Below are 18,743 nucleotides of genomic sequence, written 5' to 3' on the forward strand. Positions count from 1 at the left end.
TTAAAAAATCTTACTACAAAATTATTGTCGATAGACTAGAGGATGAATGAATTCTCCTATTTTAGGAAGTTTAGAAGCAAGGAAAGCTGGGCAACATCATGGGCTCCATATCCAAATAGCATGATGCCCTAAAGATCATGTATGGAAAGGAAGATGTAATGAACACTGCAACACAGATTACATATATCAACATATGTTGGTTTTATCTGTATCAGCAAAGAAGCCATGATAAACATTAACAAGAATAATGTTGGTATTTAATAGGGGGAAATATTAATTATGTTTGCTCAAGAGAAAAGAATTGAGGAAAATAAATACAGGCAAGTATATAACAGAAATGTATCTCTAATGGAGAGAAGATTAAGGCAATTCCTCTAAAATCAGGTACAAGACAAGGCTGCCCTCTCACTCTCCATATCTCTTCACAATTGTACTTGAAGTTATAAGTAAAAGAATAAGGCAACAAAAGGAGACCAAGGGGATACAAATTGGAAAGAAAGAACTCAAATTTTCACTTTTGCAGATGATTAGATAGTTTATATAAGCGATCCAAAAAACTCTGCCAGGGAACTCCTACAGCTGATAAACACCTTCAGCAAAGTAGCAGGATACAAGATAAACTCAAAAAAAAAAAAACGTTAGCCCTACTTTATTCAGATGACGAAGGGGCTGAGAGAGAAAGCAGAGAAATATCACCCTCTACAACAACCACAAACAACATAATGTATCTTAGGCTAATGCTTACCAAACAAGTGAAAGACATATATAGCAAGAACTTTGTGTCTTTAAAGAAAGAAATTAAAGAAAATACCAGAAAATCGGAAGATTTCTCATGCTCTTCAATAGGTAGGATAAACAGTAAATATGGCAATTTTGTCAAAAGAAATCTACAGATTCAATGCAAACCCCCAAAAAAATCCCAGCACAATTCTTAATTGACATTGAAAGGATAATAATCAACTTTATATGGAAAGACAAAAGACCCAGGATAGCAAAAACAACCCTGTACAATAAAGGAATTTCAGGAGGCATCACCATCCCCAACTTTAAGCTCTACTAAAAAGCTATAGTCCTGAAAACAGGCTGGTATTGACACAAAAATAGAGAAGTAGAACAATGAAAACTAATTGAAAATTCTAATATTAACCGACACACATATGAACCCATGAACACCTGATTTTTGACAAAGCAGCTAAAAGTATATAATAGGAGGAGCAAAGCATCTTTAACAAACGGAGCTGGAACAACTGGATGATGGTGTGTAGAAGAGTACAGATAGACCCATGTCTATCACCATGCACAAAACTCAAGTCCAAATGGATGAAAGACCTGAACATAAATCCAGCCACACTGAACCTCTTAGAAGAGAAACTGGGAGGTCCACCTAAACAAATGGGTACAAGAGATTGCTTCCTGAAGATCACTCCAGTAGCACAGACAGTGAGATGGGCAATTAAAAGATGGGACCTCCTCAAACTAAGAAGCTTCCATAAGGCAAAGAACATAGCTGGCAAGACCAAATGGCAGTCCACAAACTGTAAAAAGATCTTCACCAATCCTACATCTGACAAAGTGCTGATCTCCAAAATATACACAGAACTCAAGAAACTAGTCAATAAGACATCAAATAACCGTATTTAAAAATGGGGTACATAAATGAATATGAAAAACACTTAAAAATGCTCAATATCATTAGCTATCAGGAAAATAAAAATCAAAACAACTTTGAGATACAATCTTACTCCAGCCAGAATGGTTAAAATTAGAAACACCCATGACAATTTATACTGGAGAGGATGTGGAGAAAGGGGAACATTCCTTTACTACTGGTGAGAGTGCAAACTTGTACAGCCATTTTGGAGATCACTATGGCAGTTCATCAGGAAAATGGAAATCAGTCTACCACAGGACCTGACAATCCCCCTCTTTGGCATATACCCAAATGATCCACATCCATGCAACAAAGATATGTGCTCACCTATGTTCATAGCAGCATTATTTGTAATAGCAAGAACCTGGAAGCAACCTAGATGCCCCTCAAATGAAGAATGGATAAAGAAGATATGGCACATTTGCACAATGGATTAGTACTCTGTGGGGGGGGGGGAATGAAAACAAAAAACAATCAAATCTTGAAATTCGCAGGCAAAAATATGGAACTTGAAGAAACCATCCTGAAAGATATAACCCAGTCACAAAAGGAGAAACACTGTAACATGGTATGTACTCCCTTATAATGGATTTTTGACATAGAGCAAAGGATCACCAGACTATAATTCACATCGCCAGAGAAACTAGTATACAAGGAGGATTCAAAGATATTAATATATGGTCCATCAGGGAAGAGGAAAGGGACAAGCTCTCCTCAGCATATGGAGAGTTGGGGGGGCAGTGAGTGGAGACAGATCTAGGAGAAGAGAAGGGGGGGAGGAAAGCATGTGAGATAGGAAGACTGAGTCACAGGAGGAATAGAGGAGAGAAAAGAGAAAAAGAGAGAGAGAACATAAAAGAGGGAGTCATAGGCTTGAAGAGAACACTGAATCTGGAGAAATGTCCAGTGACCTACAGGACTTACCCCAACTTACAATTTGAGCAACAGTAGAAAGGCTACCATAAATGTCCTTCACTGATAATGAGATCAACGACTAATTTATCTACCATCATTGAACCTCATCTAGTAGCTGATGGAAAAGGAAGCAAACACCCACAAGTAAACACTGAGCCGAACTGGAATCCAGATGTAGAGAGGTAGGACAAGACCACATTGCAGAAATACATAGAGGTAGCTTACTTAAACAAGGAGGAGCTAAAGGCCCACCCAGATTGATAGCCTGGAATCCAGCATGGAAGTGACTCAGATTCCCTGAACATGGGTCTCAGCTAGAAGGCCTGAGCAGGGTAAGGGCTGCAGACATTGGAACCAGTAGTTATTCCTGGTGCTCAAAAGGAGTTTGCTAGCACTTCCCCCATGGAGGGATACTCCCTTAACCTAGAGACATTAGACAAGACCTAGTCCTTACTCAAAATGACTTGACAGATTTAGATGACCCCCTCTTGGAGAGCATAACCCAACATTTGGTGGGGTGGGGGTTGGGAGTGGAGGGTCATTGGGGAGAATGAGAGTGGGGGAGAGAGGGAAAAAGGAAGGGACAGAAGGAGAGGGAACTGGGATTGATATGTAAAATAAAAATAAAAAATAAATGAAAAAAATGATAAAAATAATATTAATGTAATAATTGTCGGGAATATAGTTAAGGAAAAGCAATGTGATATTTATATATGCATATAAGCATATATATATATCAATTTATATTAATTCATGACTATATAAGTCTGCAAATACTATCAAATATTTAAATGTATTTATGAAATGATGGGATTTAAAGTACTTATGCTTGAAAGAGGTGATTTCATGAATATATAATGATTTTCCATGGCAAAATAGATGGGTGTTTTTGCTATATTAATAAGTTAAACAAGATCTACTCTACCATCTATATGATGTTTGTGTTTATATTTCTGATGTTTTATAATGAAAATAATGTCATGCCCCAAAGTTTATGTGTGCACCTTTCTATCTATTTACCTTTTCTTAGCAATGCCAGAATCAAGGTCAGTAGCAGAATGTTAAGGTTGCTTTAGTAGAATATAAAAGGTATCTAACTAGACATATAGGTGTATAGAAGGCTGCTGAATATCGTCAAATACAGGAAGGTCACACAACATCAACAGGAATTCATCTGAAACTTATTACCATAGGTTTAAAGTGCAGCACACAGGTTTATCTGTTTATTTCCTACATGTTGAGCTGCTGATATGCAAGACAGAACATAACTGAAGATTATATGTCACCATATCTGGTATTTCACCATATGAATGCAATGAAGGGATAAAAGAGTGAGAAAGTTAATGTAATAGTAAATCATAGAATGTAATTTTCTAGACAATGAGAATGAAAAAGAAGACAGAAATGTGGGTAGATTATTGGGTCATTAATTTTTATGTTGCATTAGTTTGGTAAAATAGTTGATAAAGGAAGGAATTCTTAGTACAAGAGACAGTGTTCTGAACCTGTGCAGGTGGTAGGCCACAGGTGGGTGGGTTTGACATTATGGATACATTTTTATTAATGACATTTGTATAGTTACAATACAATTAAGCTGGATGACAGTTCAAGAACTTCCAAATAAATTTAATGTAATTACTATATTTTTAATAGTTTATATAGAGATATAGCCTGAAAAGGGGATTTAACAATGGATATTTTAAGAAAGGACATAAGGATGTAATCAAAGAGATGCTTTTTTCAACCCCAGAAATGAACATATATATATTCATACATACATACATACATACATACATACATATATATATATCTGCAAATTGAGGAGACTGTATATGGATGCCAATGTTTTTAGAAAATGATATGTATTCCTAAGGAGCAATTACATGGGCAAAGCTACTTCACTCAAATTGTCCCCATCTTCATAATTTTTGTTGGTAAATGGTATTGAGTTAATCTCCATGAGATGGACTACCTTAGCACTCAAGACATTAAAACTGAAATTGTGTAAAGGCTCTTTTGTTGATGATGTGATCCTTATAATGGAACTAATTGATAGTAGTCTTTGTAAACCATAGTGTAAACTTCATTTGTTGTTTTTCCAAAATACATTAATTATATGGTATTTTAAGTATGCTCTGGTTACAACTTAGAGTAACCTTGAAAATCTCACTAGAGGAAGTTAAGTAACAGAAATGGGGCAGTGCTTAAGGAAATGAGCTTTGAAACTGGAAAGTACCAATCCTATATGTAGGTGAAATTAGTTGGAAAAAATAGAGAGTATGTGTCAGAGACACATATCTGCATCATGGATTAAGTGAGATAATGAAACACCACGAGAGGCTGAAATACCATACATGCTGCCATCACTAGCATGAACCTAATCTCATAATTTTCCCTGATTACCTGTGCTTTTAAACAAAATCTCATGTATTGACTGGTTCTAGGATAGTATTTATACTATGCTAATCACTCTTAATACAAATATTTGGCCCATTTCTTTTTGTTTGTTTCTTGCTTAGTAAATATAATTTAAGGGACTGGCTATATTGACAGGAAGAATAAACTAATGACAACTGATTTCTAGATGGGTGATAATTAGTCTTGTGATTTATAGGTGTGTCCAATATTGTTCAGGAAAACAATAATAAAACACAACACTATTAAACTCTTTGCATTGCAACTTACGCACCATTACTAATCATGTTAATATGGGTGGTGGCTTCAAACTTAACCTTTCTCACCTCCTTTAAGCATTGGAGTCCATTTGCAGATAGGCCATATGGAATGTAGTTTATAAAAGTCTGCTGTTTAAAGTAACCAACATTTTACCCAAACTTCCTTATAACTGACCTCTTTTAAGAGTTTTGACAAAAATATCACCCAGTTGTAGATTTTCTACTTCTATATAACAGTGTCTTCACAAAATGACCTGATTTCTAGAACAAAAGTCCGAGAATCAAGAAGTCATAGACTTGTCAGAGCGTTGACACATGCTTCAATATTGCCATTCTTAAGCTTCATTTTTTTTTTTTTTTTACTTTTAAACAATTGTTGACACTCCATACTACATTGGATAGTTCAGTGACATGCAATGATGACAATTACCAACAGATAAAACCCGAGGTTGAAAAAACTTGAGAGCACCATTACAAGTATGATAAAAAAAATATTATACATTCTCATAAAACATAAAGATTCTATAAAGCTGTTTTTTTTTCTAGTTTCAATATTGTCATGGATTTTTAGTTTGCTTATTTTGGTTGATAGACAAGTGCATAAAAACAATATTCAACAATGGTAATATGAAATCAAATGAGAATATCCAAAGCTTCAGATTGGCTATTCAAACAATATAGAAGTTCATTGAGATGGACATACTTTGTGTATCCTTATTTTTGTTGTCTGATACTTTTTTTGGTTTCAAGTTTTCATTTCTAAGAAATTTTATTTAAATATTGAATATAGCTAGTTTTTTATTTGTATTATTTATCTGTGTGTCAGATTGTAAGAGTTTAGTGTTTCTGCAAGAAATTCAGTTAGAATGAACTTACTAAATTGAAAATACGAAAATAAAAGGGAATGGAACTCTACCAAAAGAAACTTTAGCTAATAGAGCTTCTGTGCTTCTGTGTAGTATTCCTGTTGAAGGTTTTCCAATTACCACAATTCTGGAGAGGGAGTACAAGACATGGAAAATGATCAAAACTATCAAAAGGGTGCATCCAATCATGGGACATAGTTATGATATGATTTTCCACCGAAAAAAAAGTGAAGTCTTGGGAGAATTATTCTGATCTGGCTGGATTCCATTTTTCAATAGGTCTGGAACTCATTAGAATCTGTACTTTTAACTATTTGTATATCTATTTGACTTTATTTCTTTAGTGTGTTGCTACTAAAACTATACTTCCTCAAAAGGTGAAAATGGAGTTGACAGGTATAAGGGAGTTCTTACCACATTTTTTGCATATTGTGATTCCTTCACTGAATTATTCAAATCTTGAGTCTAGAAAAGCAATCATCTTAGTTGGACATGGTTGCCCATATGTATAATCTCAGCACTTCTTAGATGATGTCGAGAAGATTAGGAACTAAATGTCATCCTTAGCTATACAAAAAAATTGAGGGTATCCTGGACTACATGAAAGAAACACACACACAAAAAGAAATATTCGGGTCCATAATATAATGCACAAACTTTTCTTCTTAACATTCAAGAATAACTAGAGTTCCAGAAAACCATGGTTTCTTTGAAAACTGTTTTTTTTTTTTTAAGAAAAACTCTAATTTCCTCAGTCAAATAAGTATGGTATAAAATTATTTGTTAGTTTTCTAACTTGAAATACGTATTTATTCATAAACTATCACTGTAGTTATCCAGAAAAATTTATTTGCATTATCACATAAAATATTTGTTTATTGGACCAATATATTTGTAAGTCCCACACAGAGGTCTTAGTTGCTATTCCAATAAGCTAGATAAAACTTTAAAACAAACATGCATTCTTCTATTCCTCCCACTTATACAAAATGGAAAATATTAGCTAAGTAATTAAAAATGTGTTAAGTTATAAAAGAGTTATAAAAGATAGTGTAGGACAACTTTCCATCATACTTTCTTCAGTGTAGGCAACAATATGAAGAGATGTGTAATTACAAAAAATAAAAATTAAAAAAAAGAAAAAAAAGTATTTAATTCAGCTCTGTAGAGCTTTCATTCCATTAGAAAAACCACAGCTTTGTATAACTTTGGAACACTTGAGCAGCACAATTTTGAGAAATGTTCGAAACAAATTAATGTATTCCCTAACAAGTAAACTCAGTAAGTCAGTTCTCTTACTCATGACAAATAAGGATAAAACTTAAAAAAAAGTTTTGATCACAAGAATGTGTCTGGATATAAAGATTCCTTGTCTATTCAGCTTTAGCTAACAGCACTTCCTGTACCCATTGCTAACTGGTCTATTCATTTCTTTTTTCTATTTTTCCTACATACATACATACATACATACATACATACATACATACATACATATAATTAAAAAAACATTATTTTACATACTAATCCCAATTCTGATACCCATCCTCCCCTGTCCCCCCCACCAACCCCTATTGTATCCCCTTTCTGCTCACCAGAGACGGTGAGGCCTTCCATGGGGTGTCTTGAAAGTCTGTCCTATCATTTGGAGCAGGGACCAGGCCCTTCCCTATGTTTCTATGCTGAGGAAGTATCACTCTATGTGGAATGTGCTCCCAAAGCCCATTCATGGACTAGGATGAATACTGATCCACAACCAGATGCCCCATAGACTGCCCAGTCCTCCCACCTAACACATCATTCAGGGAATCTAGGTTGGTTCTATGCTGGTCTCCTAGCCATCAGACTGGAGTCCATGAGCTACCCATTGTTCAGGTCAGCAGTTTCTTTGTGTTTCTCCAGCCTGGTCTTAATCCCTTTGCTTATCACTCCTCTCAATCTGCTACTGGATTCCAAGAGTTTTCTATCTGTGTTGTTCTTTGGATCATTAAATAAAAATTAATTTCAACAACTTGTTTAAAATTAGTACTGATTTGTTGAAACATAAGCAGCTGGAAAGAGGAGGCTCAGTATTAAAATGCTTATGTGTGAGCACAGGAACATGAATTGAGATCCCCAGACCCCACATCAATAGAAGGATAAATATGTAGGTAGATAGATAGATTCATAGATAGAAAAATAGATAGACAGATAGATAGATTATAGATAACACATAGATAGTAGATGATGAAAGGATAGATAATATATAGACAGATAGACAATGAAGAAATATTAAAATGAAAGGATGGAATCTGATAAGATTTTCAAATACTTGGTTAACTATAATTGGAATGTACAAATAATATATATGTATGCTGCATATCTTTGTGAGGTACATAATATACTGTGTATAACAGAAATATACATCTGATACCTTATATGCATATATGTACTTCATCTGTAGATATTTACAATAAATCAAGGACCATCAAGCTTTGCCATTGATACGTAAAGTACTATTTAATGGTTAGACACCAAAAAATAAGAAAAAAAAAAAGAAAAAGTTAAAAAGCAGTAATAAAGAAATAAGTAAAATGCTGTCCTATATATTTACCTATATAAATGTAAGTGTTGTGCATTCATGAGGGAAACTCAGGGTTTTACCTAACCAATTTTCTCTTTGTCCCACAAATACTCATTTAGCTTCTGAAAAGCAGTAGAACAGAGGAGGTGAAAGCATGGATCAGCACCATCAGCCTATTCTTACTGTTGCTCTGCCACTGGATGGAACCTTTATTGAGTGTCAGCAAGGCAACCTGGCATTTATCGGGGAGGGTATTGCACTGTGCTCTGCTGACAGGGCAGATTCACTACATGTCATCCCCACTGTGCTGAGATGTTTTAATGGCTTGCTTTTAGATGCCATCACCCAGGCAACTTTTTTGTTTCTTTTCTTTTTTCAGTTCTGTTATCACAACCCCCACAGTACTTCAGACAAGCTGCATATACTTGTGATTCTGAAGAAATCAGTGACTTTTTCCATGAGCAACCATTAAATGTGAGACTCCATTAAATTTTATTTGATATAGTATCTAGATCTTTAGTGATGACACTGTATAGTGTTTGGTACTCTAAATTAGTATACCCATACATTCCATCCTGAAAAATCAGTCTGATGAAATGATTTTTTTTATGGATGTGGTTTGTTTTCAATCATTTGATACAGAAACTGAATAGTGAGTCTGTAAATTGAAGCGAGGAAGAAAAGGAAATCATAGGGATGGAGGGTTACTTCAGATTGTGTAGGATCCAGAATTGCTGGACAGAGATTCCTGTGGGGGATTAATAGTCACAGAAGGTAGCATTTTGGAGGAAAAGAAGCAATGTTCAAGCAGATGAGATTAGGTTCTGTTAGGCTCCATGTGACTCCAGCTGGTTTCTATAGCAAAGATCAGAGGCAACATGATAAGATCAAATACTATGAAATGAAGGGGAATGTAGGAGCTCAGCAAAGAATCACAAAAGCCATTGCCTGTCTATATGTTGTTTAAGAGCTGATATCAGAAACTTATAACTAGACACAGTTGCCCATAAATTGTTTTCCCCAGACTCACAAAGCTGAGACAGCAGAATCAGAAGGGAAGCCTAGGCTACAAAGCAAGACCCCTTTTCAACCAGAACACACAGAGAAACAAACAAAGGTAACCTGAAATTTTTCAAATTGATATTATCAAGGCAATGAGAACACAGTGATATGAACCTCCCATAGCCATATGTCCACAAGAATGCCTGGGGTCCAACTCTGCATTAGTTTCATTATAACTGGTTTCTCTTAAACATCTAAATTATTCCTGGTATTATATTAAGGTGTTTTATGTGCACTACCTCTTTTGCCCTCAGTAGAATTCCATTAGGGTTATGCATATACTTTAATTTTAACATTAGCAAAACAAAGATTTGGAATAGAATGTGAATCATCTCTATTCATGTCATTGATAAGAGCCTAAACTGGAATTAAACACCATAATTCAAAGTATAGGGCATTCCCAGGAGTTGAAACTTAGTGGACAAAAGAGTAAGGGATATTTCTCAATTCCCAGGATGAAACTCATGCTAAATCTAATGAGTCACCAAAAAATGGCTCTGTATATGGCTAGGAGCCTGATTCTCCTAATTAGTCCCTTATTTACCACTTTTGGCCTCTTCCCTCTGCCCCCCCCTTATATATACACTAACTCAGATACGTTCTCAACCCTGTATATATTTTTTAAATTCTTCTAATTTTTCCTCTTTAAGGACACTTTATGACAGAATCCGTAACACAAAATAATATTTGCTTATTTTATAAATGGCTGTTGTGTCTTTCAAGCCATGTTTCTTTTTTTCATCATTCATCTTTTCCACCATTGATGCATAATCCAATGATGAATAAATTAACATCTAATGGCAAAGAATTTCAGGAAAGTTTAAACCAGTGAGGTATCAAATGCTGGTATTTGATATCTATTAAAGAATCACCAAATTTAATGTTTGAAGGAAAATAGCTTGTATTACTGTCTCAGTCTGTCTTTTGTGATTTTTTTCCATAAAAACTATTGTACTGAGTAACCCTTGAGCAATTAATATTAATTTGTCATAATCCACAAAATAGACTATCTGATCAAGACATGATGAGCTTGTATGTCAGTTCATTGTCTTTTTCTCAGAGATAGTGCCTATATGTGGCATCATACAGAAAAAATAAGTTCTTGTGAATCTGTAAGAACACTTATCATATTCAGAAAAGCCAATGCCTAGTGACTTTATCATCTCTTCTAGGCTTCGACTCTTTTTACAGTCACACAAACTATGAGATTTTGGTAACAGTTTTGCAGAGAAACTATCATCATTTTGCACAATCAGTCCCATCTTCATAGGCCTTCTATCTACATTTCTTCATTCTAGATCTTTCTGTACATTGGGCTACAACAGAGTACCTGCCTAATGGCTAACTAGAATGTGGCATCTTTATAATGTAATTTTATCTCTGCTTGTCACTGTTGGCTGTACCAAGTATTAGGTCATTTGATAAATTTAGCCACCCTTGGGAAAGAAACAATGAAGGGATAGAAAAAAATGTTACATGATGTATAGATACTTTTATTATTTTTTGGCTGAAACAATTATCTTTTGCATGTAACAGGTGAATGGACATAAGTAGAAAGAGAAACCATCTATCTATGATATAGATTAAGAAAACAGGATGTTAGTTTGCTGAGGAAAGAAAGAACGTGTATTTTAATGAAATTTTAAATTGAGGATGAAAGAAATTATTCAACCAGTGTCCTTGATATTTTGAACAAATATCTTGCTGCTTTCTTAACCACTTCCTTCCTATTTTATTTATTAAAGTTCTGATAACTTTTCTATATCCATTCAATCTTTACTTTTGTTTTCTAAAGTAGAAATTTTATGAGAGATGCACCTAAGATACGTTTTTGATGGCATATAATTCTCTGCCCTCTGAGATTGTTTCATTTCCCAGGAGATCCAATCATTATAAAGTGCTTCTTTACATTGAGTGGAGAGCGGTTCTGTTATTCAATCTCTGTCCTATGGGACCAAATAAAACCAGTAAGCTCTTATTCTGAATACCTGCACCTTCAATATTTGAAGAAAGTGTCTCTTTCTTACAATTTCACCAATAAGTTTTCTATCTTTCACTAAAAAGCCTCAGATTCAGTTTTTCAACATATGCCACTTTTTGGAAGGCCGTTGGGCATGCTGGTAGTTTCCTTCAGGTTATATGATAAATTATTAAAATTGTCTCCATGAAGTTGTATCAGTAGGAGTTAGACTTCCCACACTCTTTGATTTCTGCATTGTGTCCCGTTGTAGTTGGCTGTAATGGCTTCTTTTTGCTATGGATGTACGATAGCTGTATGATAAGATTAGGATGCAGTAAGAAATTAGGCTGGTCTAGCAAAGTGACAGAGTAGAATCTTCTAGGATGTCCACAAGCTCACTCTATACAAGAGCATGATTGACTACATGAGCACATATGCATGCAATCACACACACACACATGCACACACACACACACACACAACACACACACACAAACACAGAAAAATAGGTTGTCATTGTCAACTTGACATGTTTTGGGGCAAGAGAGATATTTGAAGGATGGTATCTGAGAGGGGCTGAGTAAGAAAAGGAAGGAGGGAAGTGATGTATTTCTATTTTAATTAAAACTAATAAAAAATTTCTCCCCATTCATGTTTGCCTAGTCCAAAATATAACAGATCATATGTTTATCTTCCTATTTCTACATTATTTTTCCATTGTTCATATCTAAATCTCATTAAGCCAAGTATGTATGAACATGTATGTATGTGCATAAGTGGAGTGTATATGAAGGTTCTTCAATGACAGATAAAAAAGAGACCATAAAGCCTAGGCCAAGGACATGATGGAGATAAACAGTTCCTTCTGATGTCAAATTCAAGGACTAACAAAGCTACACTGTGATGCTGTGTTTGACGTTAGACATGAGCCAAGAACAGAAAAGAATATGCTTCACCAGTTAGATAATTATGTTAATACAAACTGGGATTTATTATTATGGTTTCTCTCCTTTAGGACTGAGTTTGACAAGATTGCCACTGCTGCTTCAGTGTAAAGTAATAGAGACTGAAAAGTATTTGCCGGAAGATCCACAGGGAGCAGTCACCTGGGATTGACAGAGAGAGTCACTGGGTGTCACTGTTGAGTCACACAAAAGCAAGTATTGGCTTGCTTTTAAGGACTGTTACTCTATAGAAGACAGGAGCAAGAAGTTGATGGTGGCTGCTTGTCTCCTCCTGGGCTGTGTGTCTTCATTAGGGTCAGGGGAGGTCATCTTTCTCCCTGCTTCCTTGTGAGAAGTGTCCAGTCAGACGAGTGCATGTAGGTGTGGACCTCAGCTTTCTCCGCTATTGCTTAATGAGCTGATCTGTCCTAGATCTGCCCTGTGGTGCTGTGACAGGGTTCTGCTTTTATGCAGCTGTGCAGGAAATGATCCCAACCCTACCAGCATTCAAGCCCAAGACTTGCTAAGCATAACTGCTCTTTTCACAGCAGATAAATCATCCCATTCCCCAGCAAGGGTTCAGATTCACAGCAATCCCAGTGTTACTTGGGAATCAGTGGCATATTTCAGTTTCGTGTTGAATAAGATTACTGATTTTAACAGAAATAAAAACAAGGAAAATTGAAATAGGGGAAACCAGTACTTCAAGTGGACAGACAGAAAAAAAAAAAAAAAAAAGATGAACAAAATTTAGAAAATTGAGAAGTGAAGAGTGGGAGACCCAGAGATATCTGCAGAAACCTGTTCTTTTTAGTAACCTGATCTGATCCTCTTGGGAAATAAGGTGGCTGTGAAGACAAGATTGTGCTATGTAATCTAGTATCCAATTAGCAATGCTCCTGCCTCATCTTCTCTAGTTATAGCATCTTTTGTTACTCCTGAGGATTGAGTAACCTCTGAATTTTCAACAGAGTTCCTGGCAAGATTTTTTTTTATAAATTGGACTGAAAATGCTGAAGTTTCAAACCTCAAAACCTAGGTAGGTATCAGCATACATAAAATTGATACATATTCCTGAAAATAAATTTATGGAGAACTTTCCCTCAGGATGAATTAAGTTTTTTACTCTATTTTTTAATGATTGTGTCAGCTTCATTAATTTCCTCCCTCTAGAATTCAGTACTCAGTTGATTAAAGATATCTTCTGAAACAAAAGAATGAGTTTTTTTCCTCATTCCCCTATCCTCCACAATGACTGAATCCCATACTCAAAGTAACTGCAGATTCATTGTCCTGCTACCAAAGCCTGTCGTTTGCACTAACTTGTTTGAGAACATGGCTGTTGTTTATATACACAGTACTTGTACCACCACACTTTAAATCAAGGATTTCCCACTGGGCTTTATTGAAATCATAAAGGGAATGTTAAGGACCCAAATGCTGTGAGGGAGAAATGTGAAATTGGAAACAGAACTATCAGTTGGGTATAAGGGAGGAAAAGTAAGATGGAGAGAAAGAGAGGAGAGTTAAATAATAAATACTAAGTAGGTTTGAAAGTTCTGCAGTGAAACATAGTTCATGATCACTCAAAAATACATATAATATACTCGTGTGTACACATTTAAAAGGAATTATCCTGCACAACGATACAGTGCTCTCTTACAAAGGCATTTAACATAAACACCAGTGACAAACAACCATGGGAAACTTTCTTTGAGTTATTAATCAAGACACTAATGCCATGTTCCTCTGTTGTCTCTCAGAATTTGAAGGTTAGACACTACTTCTGAAGACACCACATACTCTGGGCAAAAGATGAGAAGGAACTTATCTGGAAGTCACCTCATGAAGTGTTGCTCTCATATTCTTGTGAGGTGCTATGCAAGCTGAAAAAAATCAATTCAGAGGCTTGTCCAAATGGCAAGTGTACAAATAATAGTTCTTGATAATCACCATCTGGGAAGCTGAACACACATCATCTTAGCACAAAGATGATGATGAACTGCATATCTGTATAAAGACAGAACCAATTGACATGCCAACTAGGGGTATGGAAAATTTTTCTGTGTGGTTAATGAAGAGCTATTCTTAATATTTGTTGAGACAGAGATAATCACTTTTCTTCAGGAATAAACTCTATGATAGGATATCCAATCCCAAATTAGCCCTATGTATGCATGAACACTACAAAACATATCACAACATCTGTAACACATTACATAAAATAATAATTAAGAAGAAAAAGTCATTAATTTGAATGAGAGAGGTGGGTGGAGGAAAACAGAAAGAGTTGGAAGCAAAATTGAAGGAGTTAAAACAATGTAAATCCAGTGCTAATGAGTGGGATTCTCAAGTAATAATTAAAAATAAAAGCCCAAAAATGAAACTAGAAACAAAAATAGCAAAATATGTTCCCTCTGCCTAGGAATTGCATTTTCAGTGATGTGGGAAGGAGTTTGGTGGGTGATTGAAGATAGAAGGGTTGACTAATAGAACACAAAAGTATTTAGACCCATTTTTCTTTCAAAAAACTTAAACAAACTGATCCAAATGAAGCTAATGTTCTGTCTTGCTCCAAAATATGAATTATATCTTTGTTTAATGTCTAGATTCCTGTATTGGAAATGTCTATATATCTGGGTTTTGTTTGTTTTTGTTTGTTCCTAGAGTAAAGGAACTGTGTGAATAAAACTATAATTATGTGCCCAGCACATATCATAGGAATTAGCACCTGACCAACTTGCCTGTGCTCAGGAAATCTATTGTCAGACAGAGTTGTTGATACAGAGGGTGTGAATGTGTTAACTAAGCAATCAGTAACAGTGTCACACTAAACTTATTCTTTACAGTGCATTACCATGGGCATTACTTTATTATACACTCACAGTAGCATGGTTAGAGAGATCTCCATGAAGCATAGGAGCTCAAGATTGGGGGAATAGTATAGATACAAGGAAATATTTTTAATTTGACTCTTGCAGTTTCTATACAGACTGACTCAAAATCACTAATGATGAAAATGTTCAACCTTGTATATTTATTTTAATTTCTAGTAGGTTTTTTGGGGTGGATTGGGCAATATTGTTCTGTCTATTAGTTTATCCTGTTTAACCAGTAAAACTTGCAAATAATGGTATTTATTTATTTATTTTAAAGTAATAAAAGTTTTGTTATGCTAAAAGATCTTGTATTTAAGTAATTTTTCTTTGGTTTTGACAGTTTCATACCTATATATACATGATTATAACAGTCTGGTTATATCTAAAAGACAATGTTTTAATAAACCCATTGCTATCTTCCAGATATTCATTCTTTCACAAAATGGAGAGATGCTTCAGTGGTCAAGAGATCTTGCTTCTCTTCTGGAGTGTCAGAGTTTCTTCCCAGAACCCTGCACACAAGTGACATACATTCATATATATATATATATATATATATATACAAATAACAATAAATAAATAAATAAATCCTTAAAATTTTTCTTTTGTCATCTGTCCTGCATACTCTGTGCCTTCAGTATAGTGATATAGATGTTAGATTCAGCATTGGCAGTTGACTGTCACTTCTTTCAAACTATCAAAATTTGAAAAGATTTTAGTGTTTACATCAGCTCTTGTGATCTGCAAGATCTTCCTTTATCTAGACTGAGAGTGGTAACTGATTTCATTTTATGGAAATATAAATTAAGGAGCATAACAATTCACCCAACGCTGTATGGGAAGAAAGTTACAAATGAAGGCAAATATCTTAGTTCTCAGGTGCATTCTGGCTGTATTGCCTAGTATTAATCTTACAATCACGTAACTCAGAACAAAGGAGCCAAGAAGAGGGCTGGTAACATTGGTTCCATATACATATCAATGACACAGATGAAGTTTTGGATTTGTATCAGGGCAAAGCACTTCACAAGCAGATATCTTTCCCTCATACAGTTGGTCAATGAGACAAAGGGGTAAATATTATCTTTTGAGAAGAGTGGCCATTTATTCTAAACTACAAAGAAAATCTAAATTGGAATCACAGCTTTGTTTCCAGGCCCTTGGATTCCTTCTTTTACATTATTGAAAAAGAAGAATGTTAAAGAACAGGAACTTTGGTTCATTATTGTTACTCTTATTTCAGATAGCAGAGTTTCATAAGGAATGGCGTAACAAAATTTGTACTTTAGAACTAAAATCAAAACCTACCCAGTTGTTCTTATACCAAGCCTACTGTTTTACCTGTAAGTCAGCTCAATACCAAAACGTCATTAAATATGGCATTTTTTTATTTTAGTTACTTAAAAATTGCATGCTTGTACAGGATATGTCCTGATTATTCTACTTAATTCATTCTTGCTTATCTCTCTACCATCCCTATGAATCTCCTTGGATTTTCTTCTTGTAGACTATACTTTCTGACCGACAGACACAGAGCATTTGCATTGCCTGTAACTAGAATATAACAAGGCCATTTACTCTGTGGGGTCTTAAGTAGGAGCAAGCAGGAAGCACAAGTAAGGTAGAAATTCCTTCATTGATGTGAACAGATGGTTTAAAGTGGGAGGTAGATACTAGCTGCAAACAAGTGTTAGTTATTGTTACCCTGCTGAGAAACAGCAGCAATCATGTTAGAAACTTTAGAGGGTGAAGCTAGAATTAAGACTCTTCTGAATCCTCCTACTTTGGTCCAATCACTGAAGTCTCGGGTTAATAATCAGGTAACATCTATGGTTTTGGGGGAGCAAAAAATTGAGAAAACCTGCCCATACTCTGTTTGTTTGCTAAGTAAAATGAGTTATAATAAGTATGTTAAACAGGGCATACATTTCCCCTCACTCTGTGAAACTATTCTGTCCTATTTCTCTGACTGTTAGCTTTTATCTCAAGCCCTAATGCAGCATTTTGATAATCCTTCACCAACTTCACAGCAAGAAGTAATTCCCTAAGTTTCCCCATGTATTTTCCACAATCATTACTTCAGCAGGCTCTTCTATGTGATTAGCACTCATTGCATGTACCTCGCCTACTAAAAAGTTCTGAATTGCAAACTTGGGGCAAGATCTCTGTTTTGATTGTTCCTATTTCTTCTAGCCTAATCACAAAATTTGTTTTGCATAAAGTTCTTATTCAACATTGGCTGAATCAATTTAAATTGTGAGATGAAACACCACATGTGTTCTCTCAGACACAAAGTCTAAAACATGTGGAAGACTATTTGTACATTACTTATTGATTGCAGAAATCAATGAAAATTTAACCCATTTTTACCAAGGAAAAGGAAGTTGAAGTCTCAAATGTGAGGTTCATTTCAGAAATATGTAACCTGGAAACCAATTCAATGTTCTAGACATCAATGATTTCAGCTTTGCATCGAGGATGGCAGTAGCTGTGTTAAATTGTTATATGTGGTGTTTTTAATATTGAATGACATTCTTTTTAAAGACATATTAAAATTATGTAACACTTCAGATAACATAAAGCAAAGTAATGTTTAGTTAATTATAATGATCATTAAGGTTGCATTTCTCTCCAAAATCTCCCATGGAACAAGTAAGCAGAATTCTTGATACTTTTCTGTGCACATGGTAAAATAGAGTTACATGAAATCTTAACAATGTAGTCACCTAAAAAATACCAGTACACTGACACCCTCAACAGACAAACCAATATGGAGAAAGGAAACCATGCGAGGACTCACTCTTTGTTAAATTTCTATAGGCAATTAATGGCTGATGAGAGAGGGGAAAATATGTATTCCTGGAGATAAGCTCCATGCCAAGTTATATAATCCCAAGCAATTAGCCTTAAAACATATTTATATGATAAACCCTAAAAGGACTCTATAAGTTGTTCATGAACACACCCACGCAAAGACACATACACACACCAATAAACATAATAATTAAAGAAGAGGTCATGGATTTGAATCAGTAGGAATAACATAGGTAAAGTTGGATGTGTGAGAGGTAAAAAAAAAAAAAAGATGTAAATATAACACTAAAGTATGACATTTAGTAGGAGGCCTCAGGAAATTGCTAAGTCTATAAAGAATGTTCCTTGAAATTATGAAAACCCAGTATTATTATGAAATATTTTATTAATGTTGCCAGACATAAGTAATGTGTTTAA

Source organism: Phodopus roborovskii, unplaced genomic scaffold (assembly GCF_943737965.1).
Source record: "Phodopus roborovskii unplaced genomic scaffold, PHOROB, whole genome shotgun sequence".
In the NCBI taxonomy this organism is placed as follows: Eukaryota; Metazoa; Chordata; class Mammalia; order Rodentia; family Cricetidae; genus Phodopus; species Phodopus roborovskii.